Below are 18,872 nucleotides of genomic sequence, written 5' to 3'. Positions count from 1 at the left end.
ACAGCCGGGAAAGGAGCAGAGAGCCCCATGGGGAAGCATGCAGGGAGAGAGGCCTCAGGGGGCGAGCTGAGCGGCTGGCCCTGTCTCAGTCCCCGATTCTGTCCGTATTTACACACATCGGATCAGGCTGAGCTCCCTGGGCCTTGAAGGTGTGCTCTCACAGGCCACCTCACGGGCCTCACCCCCCAGAGCAGAGGCATGGGGCTGACAGGAAGGGCTGCGGGGTCAGTCCCAGGGGTGAGCCCTGGCTTGGCAAGCTCAGTTTCCCTTGATGAAAACGGGGATAGCAGTGGTGGTCTCACCAGAAGACACATCACCTAAGCTCCCAGCACAGTCTGTGTTCAGGAGGAGACAACTCCTTCTTCGTGACGTTAGCGAAGAAATTCGTTGGCATCCCCTCGCGCTCCTACGGAAGCCTTTTGGAACATACCTTCTTAGCTTCTAACAACTTACCTTTTTACCTCTCACCTTCTACCCAGGGCCAGTGCCCTCACGATCCTCCTGCTGGATGGCTGCCAGCCAGCCCAGGAGAGCAGGGAGGTCCATGTCCGAACTCAGAAGGTCTGCCTGAGTGACTTCCAGCGCTTTCTTGTCTAGTAACTATGGTAAATGGGCAGTGCAGCACCCATGACCTGATAAATCCAAGGCATCGAGAGGCAGACCTCTTAGGGGACAGAGGTGCCTGCATAAAGCAGTCAACTTACACCAGCTCAATGCTGGCTGAGAAGATGGAGAACAGGTGATAGAAATAGACGATGAGTGTTAGTTATGACCTTGAGATCAGCTGGGACAAGGGGACCAGGGCTCGTTCCACTCACTCTCTTGCATTAAGTCCTGGCAGAACTTGCAGCTTTGGATAAAGACTCAGCTGAATTGGAGGGTCCATGAAGGGTATGCAAGGTGCAAGGGATTCCCTTGTGCCTTAGTTCAGATCCTCTCAGAGAGACACTCCCTACCTAACAGACTATTACAGGGAACAGTCTGGACAGGCTTCGGAACAGCTCCACCTGGCAGCAATGTGACCGTGTCTGCCCCAGGGGGTCCCTGAAGCTGCTGCATGAAAGCCCATAGAATGTGCTGGGCGCTCACCCTGGGACAGCCTGGAGATGGGGGAGAGTTGGTGGCAAGAGGCCACCGTTGGCCACCTGGAGACAGGAGGTAAAGCCTGGAGGTAAGTACTCACCCATCTCATTCCCTGAGCAGAGAAATCTGAGCTACAGCCTTCAGGCTCTTCAGAAGGTACCATGGGATTGGTCCTCTGTTGCCCATAGGGGCAGCCAACTCAGTCCTACATCTTTGCCTTTCCCACTTTTCCTGTTTCACTCCTCAGGTCCTCTCTCTGGATCCCTGGGATCACTTCCCATATAAACTACCTTCAGGTAAGCCTGTGTCTCAGGCACAGCTTTTAGGGGAACTCAAATGAAGACAGACATTCATAAAGTTGAAAGAGGGAGGGAAAGGTGTGAAACAGTCTTTTCACAGAGTGAAGTATCATAAAACCGCCAAGCATGCTGGGTTCCTATTTGGGGTGTGCAGGGATATGTTTAAGGTAAACCCTCCAGCACCTCTGTATTTTCTGCTACAACTTGGAGCACCTCAGCTGTGATCACAAGATATGTGGGTATGGATTTACTCTTGAATGGGCTTCTTCCAGATGGATTTGATGGAAAAAGAAAGGCAAGAAATCATCGTAATGGTAAACCATGGAATGAAGCAGAACAAAGAGGCAGGTGAGGATATAAGGAGATAAATACACACACACACACACACACACACACACACACACACACGTGTGTGTGTGTATATATATCTCCTTATATAAAGAACCTCCTTATATATAAATAATCTGCATACATATGCATATATATGTTATCTTAGCATATATTTTATATCTTTATAAAGAAAGATACAAAGATGGTAAAGTCAATGGATTGATAGCAGAGAGATGTGATGTCAGGGTTTGGAACACAAGCATGAGACTGTGTCTGAGTAGAGAGTAGAGATTAAAGATTGTTGGAGGTGAGGAGGTCCTGCAAGGTGTGGAATGGTCCACTATTCTACAAGGTTTTTAAGTCACTAAGAATGTGACAGGAGTAGGCATGGAGGGCTAGAGTCATTAATGAGTGAAGGAGAGTAGATTGGTAGCCAACAGTTGCAAGTAAGGGTGGCAGGTAGTAAAGTGTGGCATGAATTTTGAAGGATCTGGGGGTTTTGAAGGAGGAGGGAAGAGAGTTGAATTACAAGTACAATGGGACACCTACCCCACCCTCAAGCCCTCTGATAGAAGGAGAATGAAGGTGAGACCTGAATAGCCTCCACTTGAGAGGCCGCAGATGAGGTAGCATTTACAGGGGACAGCCAACTTTCCATTTGGGCAAGATATGAAGAGACCTTACAACAAAAGACAAAGAGCACAGATATAGGCACTTGGTGGTGACCGATCCTGTGTGTCAGGATGCATAGGATGTAAAGGTTGAGAAAATGGACAAGGGTGAGAAACAGAGACAATACTTGCCTTGTAGGATTATTGCCAATTTCAGAGAGAAGTTTATGTAAGTGGCCAGTAGAGTATCTGGTGAAGATGATGATGATGATGGTGGTGGTGGTGGTGGTCATGGTGGTAGTCCTGGTGATAATGGTGATGATGATGATCTCAAGTAGAGCAAGAGTTAAAGACATATTTCAGGTAAAGTCAGGAGAAGCACAGTCTAGGATTCAAGTGTCCTTGAGTCTCATCCTGGCTCCTCTATGACTAGCTGTATGGCCTGAAACAAATCAATCACCTTTCCTCTCTGAGCCATGGTTTCTTCATCTCTAAAATGACAGGGATGGATAACATCAGTGGCTGCCTCTCGGAAGTGGCATAGTGGCCATGCGTAAAATATAGATGATAATTTCCTGAAACACTTTTTCAAAATGTATATTTTTGTCCCCCCCTCCGCCCAAGCCCCCAGCCTCTCCTTACCATCCCCAAGAAGTCAAATCTCATTCTCAGGTTAAGGGCCCAGAATGTGCATTTTTTAGAAAGTCCTCCAGGTGATTTAATAAATGTGCCCCACCCCCATGCCCAACCCTCTTTTCTTTCTTTAGGGAACTGCTGTGCCAAGAAGCTGGTCTTTCCTCTCCCAAATGTCATTGCTCAGAAAGTGATAGTGAGAAAGATGTGGTTTGTCAGGCAGAGCTGGGTCAGAGCATTTATCAGAGGGACCAGATGCCCTGAGCTCTGCCCTTAGTGGGCAGATGGCCAAAGAGCAGGCAGAATTATTTTTACAGCTTTATTCTTTGGGCATTTCTGCCACTGAAATGCATAAGAATGAGAACTGAATCAGCAAAGCTCAGTTTTGTTGCTGTTGTTTTTGGGTTTTTGTTGAAGATCAGACCACACTGTGCTGTTGCCCAGCCTAGGCATTGGCTATCCTTGAGCAGGGTGGCCCCTCAACCAGTCCTCAGGGGGAAGCGTAGGAAGTAGAGGCACAGTGGTGGGAGTGAACCCAGCACACCACGCACAGGCCTATGTCAGGCACCCCTCTGGGCCCAGCACCTAGAAATGTACTCAGCACATAGTAGGGATGTGACAAATACTTGTTAAACTGAAATCTAAGGGAAAGTAGCAGTAGACCAAAAGGATAACAATTTAGGGGAATTCATTGGTTTTCAACTGCAGGAGAAAGAATGGCTGCAGAGAATTACAATGTTGTGCTGAGCCAAATTAGCGTCAAAGTTGAAGGACAGAATAAAACCACTGGCATGCAAGGACTCCACCCCCACAGACCCTCTCTGAGCAGATACACTCGACTGTTTCTAGCAAGAAGAAAAGTCACCCTGAGAAAGTGATCAAGTCACAGAAAAGTGGTAAGCCAATAAACCTATAAGCTTAGTAGTTAAGTCTAAAAAGTTTTTGATGGCGTGATGTGAAAAGGATTTCCCTATGGTGGGTTTGGAATGGAGAAGAAAGTGAAAGCAGGCTAATTTTGGAATTGTATCAAATCAATAGATAACTTTTCAGGGAAAGTTTAGAGATATTGACAAATACCAGAGATTAATAGAAAGATATATGCTTAAATGTGTTTTCAAGTGTAAGGATAATCACCAGAAAAAGAAATAGAAATAGGGTATATAATATCCAAGCTTCTGGATGAAAAAAGAAATTCAAAGAATTCAAAATCCATTAAAACAGATGGTAGGGGAAAAAAGGGGAAAGCTAACAAAGATATTTTTAAAGTTGGAGACATGGAAAACATTAAATAAGTCTATAGAAATATATCCAGTAATATTAGTTATCACAATATATGTAAATGGGCTAAATTTCTCCTGTTGAAAGACAGAGACACAACAATTGGGTAAAATAAAATCCACCGTGGGCCTTGATGTGAAAACGTTGGAAAGCTTAGTTTTGAGTATATGCCCAGGAGTAAAATTTCTGAGTCAAAGAGTATGTGCCTATTTGGTTTTACTAGATATTGCTTCATTGCTCTCCAAATTAATTGTATTAATTTACTTTTAGAGTAATGTTAGAGTTCTCATTGCCAAATATTGATGTTGTTACACTAAAATTTTTGCCAGGTATAACGTTGTTATTGTATTTTGTGTTACCTTGCTCACTAATGAGGGTGAGCATCTTTACTTGTGCTTTTTTGGCTATTCCAGTTTATTATGTGAATGGCTTGTTCCTGTCAATCTGTCCACCCATTTGTACACTTTGGCTTGTTCTTACTGATTTGTAGAATTTCTTATAAATTTGGAAAGTAACCTTTTGTCAGCCATATGCATTGCAATATCTTGCCTTTGATTTGTCTTTTCATTTTGTTTGTGGTGTTTTTGAACTAGACTAGCTTAAAATGTAATGCAACCAAATTTTATAGACTATACTTCCTGTGACTTGTTTAAGAAATTCTTTCGTATTTGAAAGTCATAACCACATTCTTCTCAGCCCAAATGCTACTTCCTTAGGAGAGTCTTCTCCAATCCCTCGAAATAGGTCATGTCTCATTGTTATATGCTCTTGTGATACTGTTTTTTCTCTTTTATTGCACTTATCCCAATGGTAATTATACATTTATTTGTGCAATTGACAAAAAGTCTGACTCCTCCATTACAAGATAAGCTCCAGGAGGTCTAGACAGACCATGTCTTATATTCATTCTTTCATTGTAGTATCTCCAGGGCATACCATAGTTCCGGTCATGTGACAGCTAACACTTACTAAGTTCTTATTTTATGCAAGCATTATTCTAGGAATTCACATGTACTCATTTAATAGTTATGACAGACACATAAGAGAGGCACTATATTGTCCACATTTTAATGATATAGAAACTGGGGCACAGAGAGGCTAAGTGGCATATTCACTGTCACACAGCTAGTCAATACCAGAGCCAGGATTCACACCTAGGTGGTCTGGCTCCATACCCTTTGCTCTCAACTCTTAACGTATGTTCCTCCAAGGGCAGGAACTCAACAAATGTTTACCAGATGAAATGAGTAAAAAAAAAAAAAATCCACAATTTTAGCATAGTTCTCTCAGAAATAGAAATATCATTTTTTTAAAAAAAGAAAACTGGTATATTTGAAAAAGAAACTACAAGCTGTATAAGTTATTTTTAACAGAATTACATATATTCTTTCATATACTTACAGAGCAGGAACAAAAATGTACTATCTACTATGATTCAAAGGAAATCTCAATAAATATTAAGTAGCTGAATGTATTTAAATACATTTTCTAGCCAAATGCACTAATACTGTAAATTAACTACAGAAGAAGGGCAAAAAAACCACTTTTTGTTGTTGGTGGTATTCTTCTAAGTATAATTTACATAGTCAAATGCACAAGTATTCAGTGTGCAGCTCATAGAATTTTGAGGTACACACGTAAGTAGTCATCATTTAGCTGAAGATCTAGAACATTTCGATCACTCCAAAAAGATTCTTCCTGCCCCTTTCCAGTCATTCCCCCATCCAGAGATAATCACTGTTCTTGAACTTTATGTAAATAGCATCATGCAGCAGAAATTCTTTTGTATCTGGCTTCTTCCACTCAGCATAATATTTTCGAGATGCATTCCTGATTGTTGTGTGTAGCAACAGTTCATTTCTTATTTATGTATTCATTTCTTTTTTTTAAGATTTTATTTATTTATTTAGAGAGAGAGAGAGCATGAGTTGGGGAAGGGGCAGAAGGAAAGGGAGAGAGAGAATCTCAAGCAGACTCCATGCTGAGTGCTGAGCCCAACGCAGGGCTCAATCCTGTGACCGTGAAATCATGACCTGAGCTGAAATCAAGAGTCAGATGCTTAACCGACTGAGTCACCCTGGTGCCCCTATTTATTCATTTCTTAAGTAGTATCTCTCTGTGCGGTTATATTACTACTTGGTGATCCAGATTTCAGTTTGGGGTTATTGTACATAAAGCTAATAGAAACATTTTTGTACAAGGATTTTTCTGAACATATGCATTCTGGGTACATACCTAGTAACAGAAGCTCTAGTTTGTAGGGTGGGAATCTGTTTAATTTTATTAGAACTGCCAAAAACTACCACTCTTTTCTGAAGTGGTTGTGCCACTTTATGCTTTCATTAGCAACGTTCGAGAGTTTTTGCTCTACTTACTCACCTTACTCACCAACATTTGATATTTTAACATCTTTTCAATGTCAGCCCTTTGGTGGATGCCAAGTGGTATTTCACTGTAGTTTTACTTTGCATTTCCCTGATGACTGCTAATGTTGACTACCTTTTCACTTTTTTTTTTTTTTTGGCCATTCACGTGTCTTCTTGATGAGTTGACTGTTCAAATTTTTATTCATTTTATTTTATTTTTTTTTAAAGATTTTTATTTATTTATTTGAGAGAGCGAGAATGAGAGAGAGAGAGAGAGTACATGAGAGGGGGGAGGGTTAGAGGGAGAAGCAGGCTCCTCGCTGAGCAGGGAGCCCGATGCGGGACTCGATCCAGGGACTCCAGGATCATGACCTGAGCCGAAGGCAGTCGCTTAACCACTGAGCCACCCAGGCGCCCTTTATTCATTTTATAATGAGCTGTCTTTTCAGTATTGATTTGTAGGAGTTCTTTATGTCTTCTAGATACAATTACCAGGACATTTTAGCACAGACTTTTAAATAACTCGTAGGTTAAAGAGAAAATCTTACTGAAATGACCAATAACTCAGGAATAAATGAGAATGTGAACACAGTAGTAGACAAAAAGTTTGTAGGATGCGTGCAAAATGACACTCAGAGGACATTTTATAGCTTGCAATATCCTAATTAGATAATGAGACAGGGTTTTTTTTAAGGATTTTATTTTGGGGCACCTCAGTGCTCGGTTGGTTAGGTGTCTGACTTTTCATTTCTGCTCAAGTCATGATGTCAGGGTTGTGAGATCGAGCCCCGTGCTGGGCTCTGCACTGGGCATGGAGCTGCTTAAGATTCTCTCTCTCTCTCCCTCTGTCCCCACCTCATGCACGAGCTCTCTCTATTAAAAAAAAATGTTATTTTTAAGTAATCTCTACACTAACATGGGGCTCAAATTCACAACTCTGACATCAAGAGTCACATGCTCCACCAACTGAGCCCGCCAGGCACCCCTTAAAAAAAAAAATTTAAAGATTTTTTAAAAATAAACTGAACTTAGGAATCAAGAAGCTAGATAACAAATTATAAGGTAATTCCCCAAAAAGTAGAAGGAAAGAATAAATAAACATGAGAAAATGCGGGGTTAATGGAGTAAATGCAAAAAAGAAAAATGATCAAGGGTTTGATCAAGGCCAATTATGAACAAGGAGGAAATTAATGAAACATTAGAAATAAGAAAGGATGTATATTCTTTTTTAAAAATTTTTTATTGTTATGTTAATCACTATACATTACATCATTAGTTTTTGATGTAGTGTTCCATGATTCATTGTTTGTGTACAAGTGCTCCATGCAGAACGTGTCCTCTTTAATACCCATCACCAGGCTAACCCATCCTCCCACCCCCCTCCCCTCTAGAACCCTCAGTTTGTTTTTCAGAGTCCATCGTCTCTCATGGTTCATCTCCCCCTCCGATTTCACCCCCTCATTCTTCCCCTCCTGCTATCTTCTTTTTTTTTTTTCTTAACATATATTGCATTATTTGTTTCAGAGGTACAGGTCTGTGATTCAACAGTCTTGCACAATTCACAGCACTCACCATAGCACATACCCTCCCCAATGTCCATCACCCAGCCACCCCATCCCTCCCCCCCCGCCCCCCCCCGACTCCAGCAACCCTCAGTTTGTTTAAGGATGTATATTCTTTTAGGAGATTTAAAGCATAAAAACACACCATGCTGAACTTTTTAAAATAAGTTTGCAAATGTGGATTTTAAAATGAGTGATTTCCTGGTAAATATAAATTCTAAAATTGACTAAAGAAAGATAAATAATTACAGAAACATGTAAAAGTTAGGCCAAGTTAGTCATAAAGCTCAGATCACCAAGAAACAGATAATTGTGGGGTTATATCACTTCTTTCAGAGCACAGAATAAACTTGGAAGCTTCTCATCTCATCTATGAGGCTTGCGTAACCATATAACAAGACTAAACAAAGATATCGGGGGAGGGGGAAAAGAAAATATAGATCAATCACATTTATGAACAAAGACACCAAAATCCTAAATAAAACATTAGTAAATTAAATCCATTTGTATACTAAAAGAATAATACATCTTAACTAAGTAGGGCTTATCCTTGGAATGCCAGGATATTTCAACATGAGGAAATCTATTAATGTAGTTCATTTGATCAGGAATTAAGAGAGAAAAGCATAATGTCATCTTGATAGATTCCGAAAAAAACATTTTAATGAGTTCAACGAAGTCCCATTTATGATGTAATGAACCACTTAACAAAATAGAATTAAAATAAAATAGCCTTACTTTAACAAAGGAAAGAAATCCCTCTACAAACCTCATATACAATGGTGAATCACTAGTTTGAAATCAGAAACAAAGATAAACACTACTATTATTCAACATCCTAGCTAATGGAATAAAATAGTATAAAATAACAAAACGTATCAATATTGAAAAAGGAGAGACAAAGCTGTTTTTACTTGCAGACCATATAGTTGTCTGTTTGGAAAATCCTTCCAAATCAGCTGAAATATGATCTGAACTAATAAGAGAATTTCAGTAAGTTGGCCAAATACTACATCCCATTAAGAAGCAATTGCAAAACGTCATGAGAAAAAAAAAGATGACATTTTTAGAACTCTAAGCTACCCAGAATAAACTGAAAAATGTGTAAGAACGACACAGGGGGAAAAGAAAACAAATGGAAACAATTTCCCACAAATTGAAGGAAACATTATGAGCTGTAGGAATTATGAAGGGGCCTGTCTGGATGAGCCGGGCCCACACTGTAACATTTGACCAATGACTTCCCATCAAGACCACACCTTTACTCTCTCTCATATAGGAGTTCCCAAAATTTAAATTCACACTTCCATGCACCTGTCAAAATTAGATGTTATGGGGCGCCTGGGTGGCTCAGTTGTTAAGCGTCTGCCTTCAGCTCAGGTCATGATTCCGGGGTCCTGGGATCAAGCCCCACATCGGGCTCCCTGCTCAGCGGGGCATCTGCTTCTCCCTCTCCCCTTCCCCCTACTTGTGCTCTCTCTCTTGCTGTGTTTCTCTCTGTCAAATAAATAAATAAAATCTTTAAAAAAAAATTAGATGTTATTTTAACCCCTTACCCTGATGACCCCAAGCCGTTTATTTGTTTTTCAATTTGAGGTGTAGGTTTTGCACAACCGAAAGCTCACCCTCAGAATGACCACTGGCATGTATGCTGGGCTCAGTTCAAGCAAGTCATACCGCTGCTGGGGTTTCTAGAAAGAAAGAAAGTGGGTTGGAGGGATGAAGAAGCCCTTGGCTGGTCTTCGGGCGGCAGGGAAAGCCTGAGATCTGGTCATGGAACCATGGAGTTAATATTATCAAAGCATACAGGGGGTGGGGGTTAGAGGAATGTCCGTTCTCTGGTTATGCTGAGATGTTTGCTCAGTATCTTTGGAGCACTGAGTTGATGTGCCATTTTCCTGGTTTCAGAGGCAGGCTGACACCACCAGAGGCAGCTCTCAAGCTCTCACGAGTTTATATGTGTGCCCCGTATTTGAACCTGGCTTGCAGACCCATCGAGGCATAATCCTCGCATCCTGGCTGGGATCTCCAAGTCGTTGGGACCTACCTTGAGAGTCAGTTTTCACAAGGGCTTTGAAGCTTAAGGGGGACACAGTGAAAAAGCCTTAGATGGTCAACGTTCTTGGAACCCTGATAAAGCATTTTAACACCTTAGTTGCTGCCAGTCCCAGGAGCGCAGTCTAGGCCAATGAGTCTAGACATAAGGTCCCATCAGGAACACTTAGAGCTACACTGGGAATTTGCCTCTTTTGCCTATGACCTTTGTCTGCATGGACAATGGAGACTGTGGGTCTAGGTGATTTCCAGCTGGGGACAGGAGTCCGGGACAGCACTGGCTGATCATTACCCTTCTCTCAACGCTCTTGCTGTCCATGAGAGCAAAACAGGCAACCTACTCCAGGCCCATTTTGGTGTTTGGCAGATGACAGAGGTATTAGCGGAAGCAGGGGAGGGAGTTTGCTGGGTTTAGGGCAGGACTGTCCTCTTCGACTGAACTTGAGGGAAGCTGGCCAGCCCCAGGAGGTGGGCTGTTCATTTTCCTCCTTTACAACAAGGAACTGAGTTTTTGTGTTCTCTTCTGGAAATCCCACTTCTCCCTGCCTGGTGAGGCGTAGCCAACGGACCTGCCTGACCCCCGGGCAAAGTTCTTCTGGGACACCAGCAAGCCGGGTAGATCTCCACTCCACATCAGGTTTTGCGTCTGCTCTCAAGTTCATTGCTTAGCTCTGCCTTCAGTCAAGTTAGCATAATGACTTGCATTGTGTTTGCTTGAAGGTACCTTGCATCCTGTGGGGAAGGAGGCTGAATACTTTAGTTTTAAAATATGATGATGAGAATCCATGCCACAAAAGGATGAGCCCATTATTCAGCTGCCCAGATTCTTTTTAAGTGAAGGGGGAAACCCCACAGCCGCCACCCCTCGGGTGGAGATTTTAAAGCAATAACATCCGAGCTCTCAGACAGGTATTTTAAAGCCACAATTTAAAATTATAATCCTATTAAAAAACCAACAGGTCTGGCAGTAATGAGATTTTTTTTTTTTCCAGAATTCTTATTTTGCATTTGACCCTGAATGTGCCTGCTTCACCTTCTCCTTGGAGTATAAACTGTCAGGCTGTTTGTGGGTTTTGACATAAGTTCACTTGGCTCCAGCCATTCTGAAAAAGGGAGATTTTTTATGTTTGGTTGGTTTTTTTTATGTGTCCGTTTGTTTGTTTGTTTTGTTTGGAAAATCTACATTCTTTAGGACATTTGGAAAGGGTATTTGAGTGGAATTCAGTATACGTACAAGGCTGAAAAATCAAATAATCCCATGATGAAAAGGAGGGCCACGAACGGACATTGCCTGAGTTTGCCAAATTTTGTTCCAGAGGTCGGCAACCTTCTGTTTGAAAACAGGAAAGCAGCTCAGTCGTGCAGAGTCACCTACACATAGGCTTTGCTAGATAATTATTCAGCTGACAGTTCAGGGAGCTTTAACGAACCCTGCTCCCTGGTCTCTGAAGACTGAATTCATTATGTCTTAAACAAGGGAAAAAAAAAAAAATCCCCATTGGGATTTTCAGATCTGAGTGCTTCCTTTAAATATGTGGTTTACCTGTTTAAGGCCTTGGCAAAGAAAATAAAAATGCCTATCTTAACAGTTAATCTCAGGCTTTAATTATTCCTATTTTTGATCTTGTAGCTGTAGCTCTAAATTAAAGTCTTCCTTTAATGTGGGTAGGTGCTTTAAAAAAGCCTTTCAACTTGTAGACTTCAAAAAATTTTTTTTCTTGCGTGAACAGCTTGGGTGGGGAGCGAAAAGAAAGTGCCAACTACAGCCTTTTTGTTTTACTGGGAAGCTGATGGGCAATTATTTGGAAATATCTGGAGTGTGTTGTGCCGCACAGGCGGGGGAGGTGTGAGGGGTGCTAGGAGTTGCCCTAGGGGAGGGGGGTGGGGGAGAGAGCCAGACAGGTGCGCACAGCAAAGGTAGCTTCCTCCCCCCCCCCCCCCCCCCCGCCCCGCCCCGGTGTTTTACCAGCGATTTCTGTGAAGATGACTTTGTCCCTGAGCCTCTTTCAGGACGGTGAGGATTGGGGTCTGGGTAGGAAGGAGGATGTGGGGTAGGGTTTGGGAACATGATTTCCATGACTTTTCCCCATGTGGCCAAAAAACACAGGTGTCCCTCCGAGAGTCCTCCTTTAGTTCTTCTCTTCTGTTGTGGAAGATTTTACAAAGATGGCTCTTGAGGAGAAATATTAAGAACCGAAGCGGCCCACCTTTAGGGAAAGCGAGGGATAGAGCATCAGTGCCATTTTTCTCCCATCTGCTGCCGCCGTGTGGGGTTGAGCCTGGTGGTGGTGGCAAGTTGGACATGTTGGGGTATACTGAGTTTTTTAAAATTAAGTCTCCATCTGTTTGTTAAATATAGATATATATTTCTCTGTAACTGGGGAAGGGTGGATCCACAGAAATGTGAGTAAACAGATAGTTCCGGAAGAAGAGGAACTGTCCCCAGAACAGGAAGGACTGAGCTGCCCCAGGATCATGATAAACAGGCAGAGAGAGAGAAGGCCCAACTGTGTGTTGCAATACAGTGGATTAACTCTGCGTCCTGGTGGAGAGCTGACTGGACAGTCTCTACTCCCTCTCTCCTGTGAGCTGAAACCTCTGAAGAACGCCACAGATTATGAGATGTCCCTGAGGCCTCAGAACACAATAACAGCGCAGTCAGCAGGAATATGGGGTTTCCCGTGTTCCAGACGCTCTTGCGAGTGCTTGCCCTGCATCTACTCATCCAGTCCTCAGGACAGCTCTAAAGGAGGAGCTATGATCAGCCTCATGCTACGGTTGCAGAAAAGGAGACACAGAAAGTTTAAATAACTTGGCTCGAGCCATATGCATAGGAAGCAGCAATTGCAGTGCGGGTAGTCTGAGACCAGAGTCCATGCTAGGAATGACTGAACGTGTAACAGTAAAAAAAGATTGAAATAAGCAATGAAATGCTGTGACCAAGACTTGAAGGACATCAGATGGGCGGTGCAAAGTTCCCCTGGAGGACTCAGAGGTAGTCAAGAGAAGGAGAGGAGGAGGGGGCTTTTCCGTGTGTCTTAGCAGAGCCACACCCCTTGCAGCTAGATGTGACCTCTACCTAGGGACAGGTGATCGCTAGTGGGAATCAGGTGCAAGTGGTCCCCTGCTCCGGGGCTGGCTACCTGCGGGTGATAGGGCAGTGCGCCCTCTGCTGGTGGTGGATTTGCAGGCTCAGGGCTGTGCTGGTCCAGTCCAAGTTGGTAGACTTGGTCCAAGTTGGGAGCCCAGTCCAGAGGGAGGATGAGTTGCTTGCTAATGGTTGCCATTGGTGGAGAGATACCAAATGGTTCACAGAATTGCCTACCAACCATCAGTGCCCTTGAGGGAGAGGTACCAAATGGTTCACGGAATTGCCTACCAGCCAACAGAGAAGCTCAGTAGACTCAGGACCCATAGATGCTGAGCTATAGAACGCTGTCTCCAGCATGAGCCTAGGAAGGAATGACCTTCTCCTCACAATGAAGGCAGTGTGGGCTTGGAGAGGGCCGACCTGCCCCCAGCTATGCAGCTGGCAAACTCCAGAGGCAGAATGAGTGAACCAAGGCTGCGTGCTCGATCCCATTGGTTTAACGGCGGGTGCCACGCTGAGACTCTGGCTATTCCTCTTTGTGCCAAATTATACAACCTCTTCTTTTCCAATTAAGCTTGGGTGCATTTGAATGCCCACACCTCACCTAAAAGTTATTTTATGATTCCCATGGAACTCTAATGAACATAGGTGTGATTGCAATCATCAGGTCTTTGAGGAGGGTGGCAAAAATGACTAATTTCTCACCTTTAAAAATCTACAAACGGCAGAGGTGGTGCTTCAGGACCGAGTGAAGTCACAGGTGCAAAAAAATCAGAGCTGTTGGCTCACAGCCAGTGAACTACTTCATGCTCTCCACAAACCAGAAGGTTCTTCAACCCCCTAGATGAGACATGGAGGTCATATCAATCTTAGCTCCTATGATGCCCTGTCCTTGGGAGACTTTGGGGGAACAGAGAAGGGTTTTGGGGATCCTTGGGACACAACAAAATATGAGCTACATGCTACTAAACACTTTCTACCTGCTAAGTACTTGACATCAACTTTCTCACTAAAGTAGTGCACCAGCCTTATGAAGTGAGGACTGTTTCTAAACCCATTTTGCAGATGAGGAGATTAAAACCTTAGTAGATGAAGTCACTTGTCCAAGCGTTGTGGCCCCAGAGCCTAAGCCTAACCATTAGGAATATTCTTTCTCCCAGTCTGATGACATTAGCTTACACACAGCTGTTGCAATGGGTTGAGTGTGTGGTCCAAAAGGAAACCAGGTTCTGCCCTATTTTTCAGGCCCCTGACCCCTTGGCCTGGGAGGCCGTGGGAGTCCTGAAGAGGGAGGTCACCCAGCTCTAAGAGGAAGGAAGCACCTCATCATTTCCCCACATGAAGCCTCCCACTTCCTCACCTCTAAATGGATTTGGAAGAACTTCTGGGTTTGGCCTGGGATGAAGGGTCTGAGGGATACAAAGGCTACATCATCTCACGTCTGGTCAGAGGGTCCAGATATATCTTTAAAAGCCAAATCTGAGTGATGGACTGGAACCTTCAAGGTCTTTCTATATCAAGAAAAGGAGTTTGTAAGCTACAACTATGACTAGATATGCAGGATGATTATCCCAGGTGACGTTTCCCTCAGAGGGCAGAATTGTAATACAAAGCATGGGATTCAGTCAAAGGTACCTCCCTCCACAACTGGCCTCGAGTTTGAGGCTTAAATTAAGACAAATAGCCTCAAAATTTCCTCTCCAGATGGTGGTGCAGGTTTTGGAAGTGAGAATATCTTTGGAGAGAGGTCATTTTTGATACTGATACAATCTCTCCATTTTATAGCTGAGGAAATGAGACCAGGCTTTCTCAAGGTGATTCCTTGACTGACAAGGCTGAGACTTGGACCCATGTCTCTAAACCAAACAAGTCCTAATCCCTGGACTTGTTTATGGGCAATTGTTCACCCATGCCTTTGAGTGCTTGAGGCTTTTGTATAGGTCAGGAGCATCTGGAAAAATCCCTCCTCATGACCCCTCTTCTCAGAAGAAAATGTGATATTCAGACTGTTATAATACAGTCTTAAAGAATAATGTTTAGGAACTCATGGGTGGGCATTTAAACATCCAATTCCCTGCTTCCTTGAGAACAAAATAGAAACTTGTTGCAAGCCTATCCAAAATATTGGCGATCACATGCATGCCTTTGTCACTAGAGTTTAATGAGCAAAATAAACATTTTCACATGACTCAAGATCCTGCAGTATCTCAAGGTCATCGTCCTAGAGAGCTCTATGTGAAGCTTCTAAGAAATCACCTAGTCTGACATTTTTTAATTGATTTTTTTTTTTGGCCATTGACCTTTTATGTTTATAGAAGTGATGGTTAAATGTCTAATTAATTGAGAAGTGATGGTTCGTTGAATCCTGGTTAGTTGAGGTCTTTGTATACTATGCAATCTGCTCTACCAAACAGGCTGTAAAGAATACTTAATGGGCAGAGAAACTTCTTGATATTTGTAATAGTACTGTGCATTCTTCCTCATGTAGAGCATGCTCACTGTAAATCCAACAGGAAAAAGATAAAACACCTGAGTGACTGACACCCAGTTTAGAATCTCCCCAATTGTCTTGTAGTCTCTCATCTTGTGTCACGGTTTACAAGGCTCAAGGAATCAGGTAGAACAGGGTTTTGGCCTCTTCTCAGGCCATATTTGCTCTGGTGGCCATGCTGCTGGCCCCCCCACCCCCCTAGAGGGAGACATGAGAGCTGCCTGCTAGCCTGCTGTGACATCGGTGTTTCGAGTCTCCACATGGACAGCCCTTCTGGTAGGAGGGCTCCGGAGCCCATCTTTCTCCCTCTGAGGCAGTCAGGTTACTCAAGAATCTGTATAAATGGCAGCACCTTTGCCTGCCTTGGATCATCCTCTCTGGGTCCAGTGATTGCCTCGTAAATCAGAGTTTTTGTCCTCCTTTAATCAAATAGAAGAGCAACAATTAAATGTGTTCTTAATATAATCACCCTTTCCTTTCTGGGCCCTGGGATAGCAAGTCTCCCCAAGTTTTGTGGGGTGTGTGTGTGTGTGTGTGTGCGCGCGCACACACGTGTGCACGTGTTTTCCCCAGGTTTATTTTCAGGGAAGGGATAGAGCCTTCTTGAGGCTAGACAAAGGAAAAGAATTGATGTTTAGGTCTATGGGCAACAAAGAGGAAGTCTAGAAACCTAGGACAGATTCAAGGGGGCTCCAGCAGGGTCGTCACCCAAGTACTGCACCATCAAGACGAAATACCTACATTCCAGTGTCCCTTGGTATCAAGGGATACCGAGTGTCCCTCTAGCCACTCTAGCCATCAGTGGCTCCTTGTGCCTGTCCGTTGCCACAGCTCACCCTTAACTTTGGCTGCTTCAGTTCTAAATTTACTTCATGACTCTTCAGAAGTAGTTTCTCCCACCAGTGGGAAATTCTTCTCTTATTCGTGGCTCCTGTTCAAGAGAGAAAGAAAGAGACCGAGAAAGACAGAGGGAATCTAATAGGTTCAGTTCTTTCTCTTCCTTTTATTAAGTTATTTTCTTGGACATCCTATGGCTCATCAGTCATTGGGAAGGTATCAGATAGTTCTTTTTGTGGGTTAGGCCTCCAACCCCTGACCCAGTGAGCTGCACAGGAGGGGTATGGGTGGGGAAGAATGGTTCAAAGGGAGGCCCCACCTAAGCTGCAAGGGCTTTACAATGCGGCTCAGTTTCCCTTTGAATACCCACCAAGATAACCAGCATTTGAGGGGCTTTTTAGAGGAGCCATAATCTATCCATCAACTATCGCTTCCATGGAAGACCTGGTTCCACAGGAGACCTGAAAAAGCTGGGAGAAAGTGAGAAATGTGTCTTCCGCTCTAACTGTCCAATGCACGTTTTTTCAATTTGAGGACAAAGCCCGTGGGCGATCAGGCCGTTTCAGAGTGGCTCCTGCCCTTTCTGACAGCAATGCCTACAGAGCTGCTATTGTTTCCTTTAGGTGACAAATGCCACGAGCCTGGGCCAGCCAAGCCATGCTGGAGCCCAGCTGCTTCCGCGCCACCACATGAGAAGGGTGCTTTGTTTTAATTGTCACATTTGTTGTTTGGAAGGATGCTTCTTAAGCACGGAATTTTCTGGGTGACATTTCCGTAAGAATTGCATGCAAATGTCCCAGTGGAAGGTCGTGATTGGTCTGGAAAGGTTATCTCCATTCGTCTAGATGATCGTCTTCACAAAAGAAGAAAGTTCAGGTAAGGAACCCAGGGCTGGGGTGCAGGCAGGGAGAAAGGTCATCTGGTCTACCCCGCTCTGTCTGCCGAGCCCCACCTGCAGGTGGCTGTGTCCGTTTGCTCCTGGCCTGCCACGGTTTGCCTCGGCCTAGAATAACCCTGCTGGCTGAGGCACTGTCCCGAAGCTTCCCCCCAGATCGCCCATTTCCTGGGAACAGGCTCCTTTTGAGCAGACATAATGCATCCTCCAGTTGCTCTGAGATAAGCCCTGTAGAGAACTCTCTCCTCTGAACAACTGAGGCTCTCTCGATAGATCCTGGAAGGGTTGGTTGAGGGGACAATTTACTAATGGTTTGCTATCCAAAAACACTATTTGAACAACTGCCCTTTCTGAACCAGAACCAAACCAAACCAAACCCCAGAATCTCTCTGGAAACTCGGCTGAGATGAATATGTTTCTTATTACAATAGAGCAATCTGATAACCCCTTCTTCCCCATCTCAGGCTGGCAGTGGGAGAGGGATGGATTTTCAGTGAGACACACTCAGATTGAAGCTGCCAAGGAAACAGGATCTGTCTTGATTTGTGTGTGGGTGGGGGGGAGGGATTTCTTGCCCCTCTGCCCAGTCACTCTTGCTGAAATCAGACTGTTTCTTTTCCTTCTGAGGCGGCATAATTAACCTGGGAGGTCACTGAGGGCAGGGGTGGGAGAGGGGGGAGGCAGGGAGCACGAAGCCTTGGACGGCGCTGTGCATGAGGGAAAGCAGAGAAGCTTCCAGAGGCGTGAGGGGATTGACGTGGCAGAGTGCGAGGGTCTAATGAATCATGTCAGCTGTGGACTGGGGATTCACAACAGCTGCATGCACAAGCCGGGGCACAGTCCTTGGGGAAGCGGGGGTGGGGACGTGAGGGCCGGCCTGCCCCGACCTGCCTCCATTAGCTGTAATTATGCTGTGCTTCTGCTTGGGGGCAGCAAGGGCCATCCAGGCCGGATGGCTGCCGGGACTACCAGAGCCCTGCATTTTGAGCCGGTGGTCAGTCAGCTGTAAAAATGGGCCACAGTTGGCAACAACAGAAGGAGTCCGAGGCCTGAAGCAATTTTTCTTTGAAATCAGCTTCTAAATTGCAGGGAGTCCAAGTAAATTGACACATTTAGTAGCTTGAGCTCCTTTCCCCGTTCCCGCTTCATTGCCTCGGCTGGCCTCTCCTCGCTGGAGCCTTTCTGGGCCTGGGGGCGGGGGTGGGCTCTGCTCTAGTTTGGGGGGGGAGGGGGGATGGTTTCTCTGGGCGCACATTTTCATTACTGACACTAACGAGTGCAGAGTGCATTTCAACTTACCAACTGAAAACCCTTTTTGCACAAAAGAGACCTGTATCTGCC

At 44.3% G+C, this 18,872-nt stretch overlaps 1 long non-coding RNA gene across 1 annotated transcript in view; it reads left to right on the top strand.

The window, feature by feature from the left end:
- The first annotated feature begins 1,289 nt into the window (after positions 1 to 1,289).
- LOC144381151 (uncharacterized) overlaps positions 1,290 to 18,872 on the top strand; it is a 39,292-nt gene continuing 21,709 nt past the window's right edge. The window contains exons 1-3 of the long non-coding RNA XR_013445860.1: positions 1,290 to 1,730; positions 3,665 to 3,852; positions 17,372 to 17,512. This is a non-coding gene — a long non-coding RNA (uncharacterized LOC144381151). The remainder of the gene's footprint in view (positions 1,731 to 3,664; positions 3,853 to 17,371; positions 17,513 to 18,872) is intronic.

Source organism: Halichoerus grypus, chromosome 2 (assembly GCF_964656455.1).
Source record: "Halichoerus grypus chromosome 2, mHalGry1.hap1.1, whole genome shotgun sequence".
In the NCBI taxonomy this organism is placed as follows: Eukaryota; Metazoa; Chordata; class Mammalia; order Carnivora; family Phocidae; genus Halichoerus; species Halichoerus grypus.
Note: the sequence above shows the minus strand (reverse complement) of the source record. Positions and strands in the feature narration are given on the sequence as shown.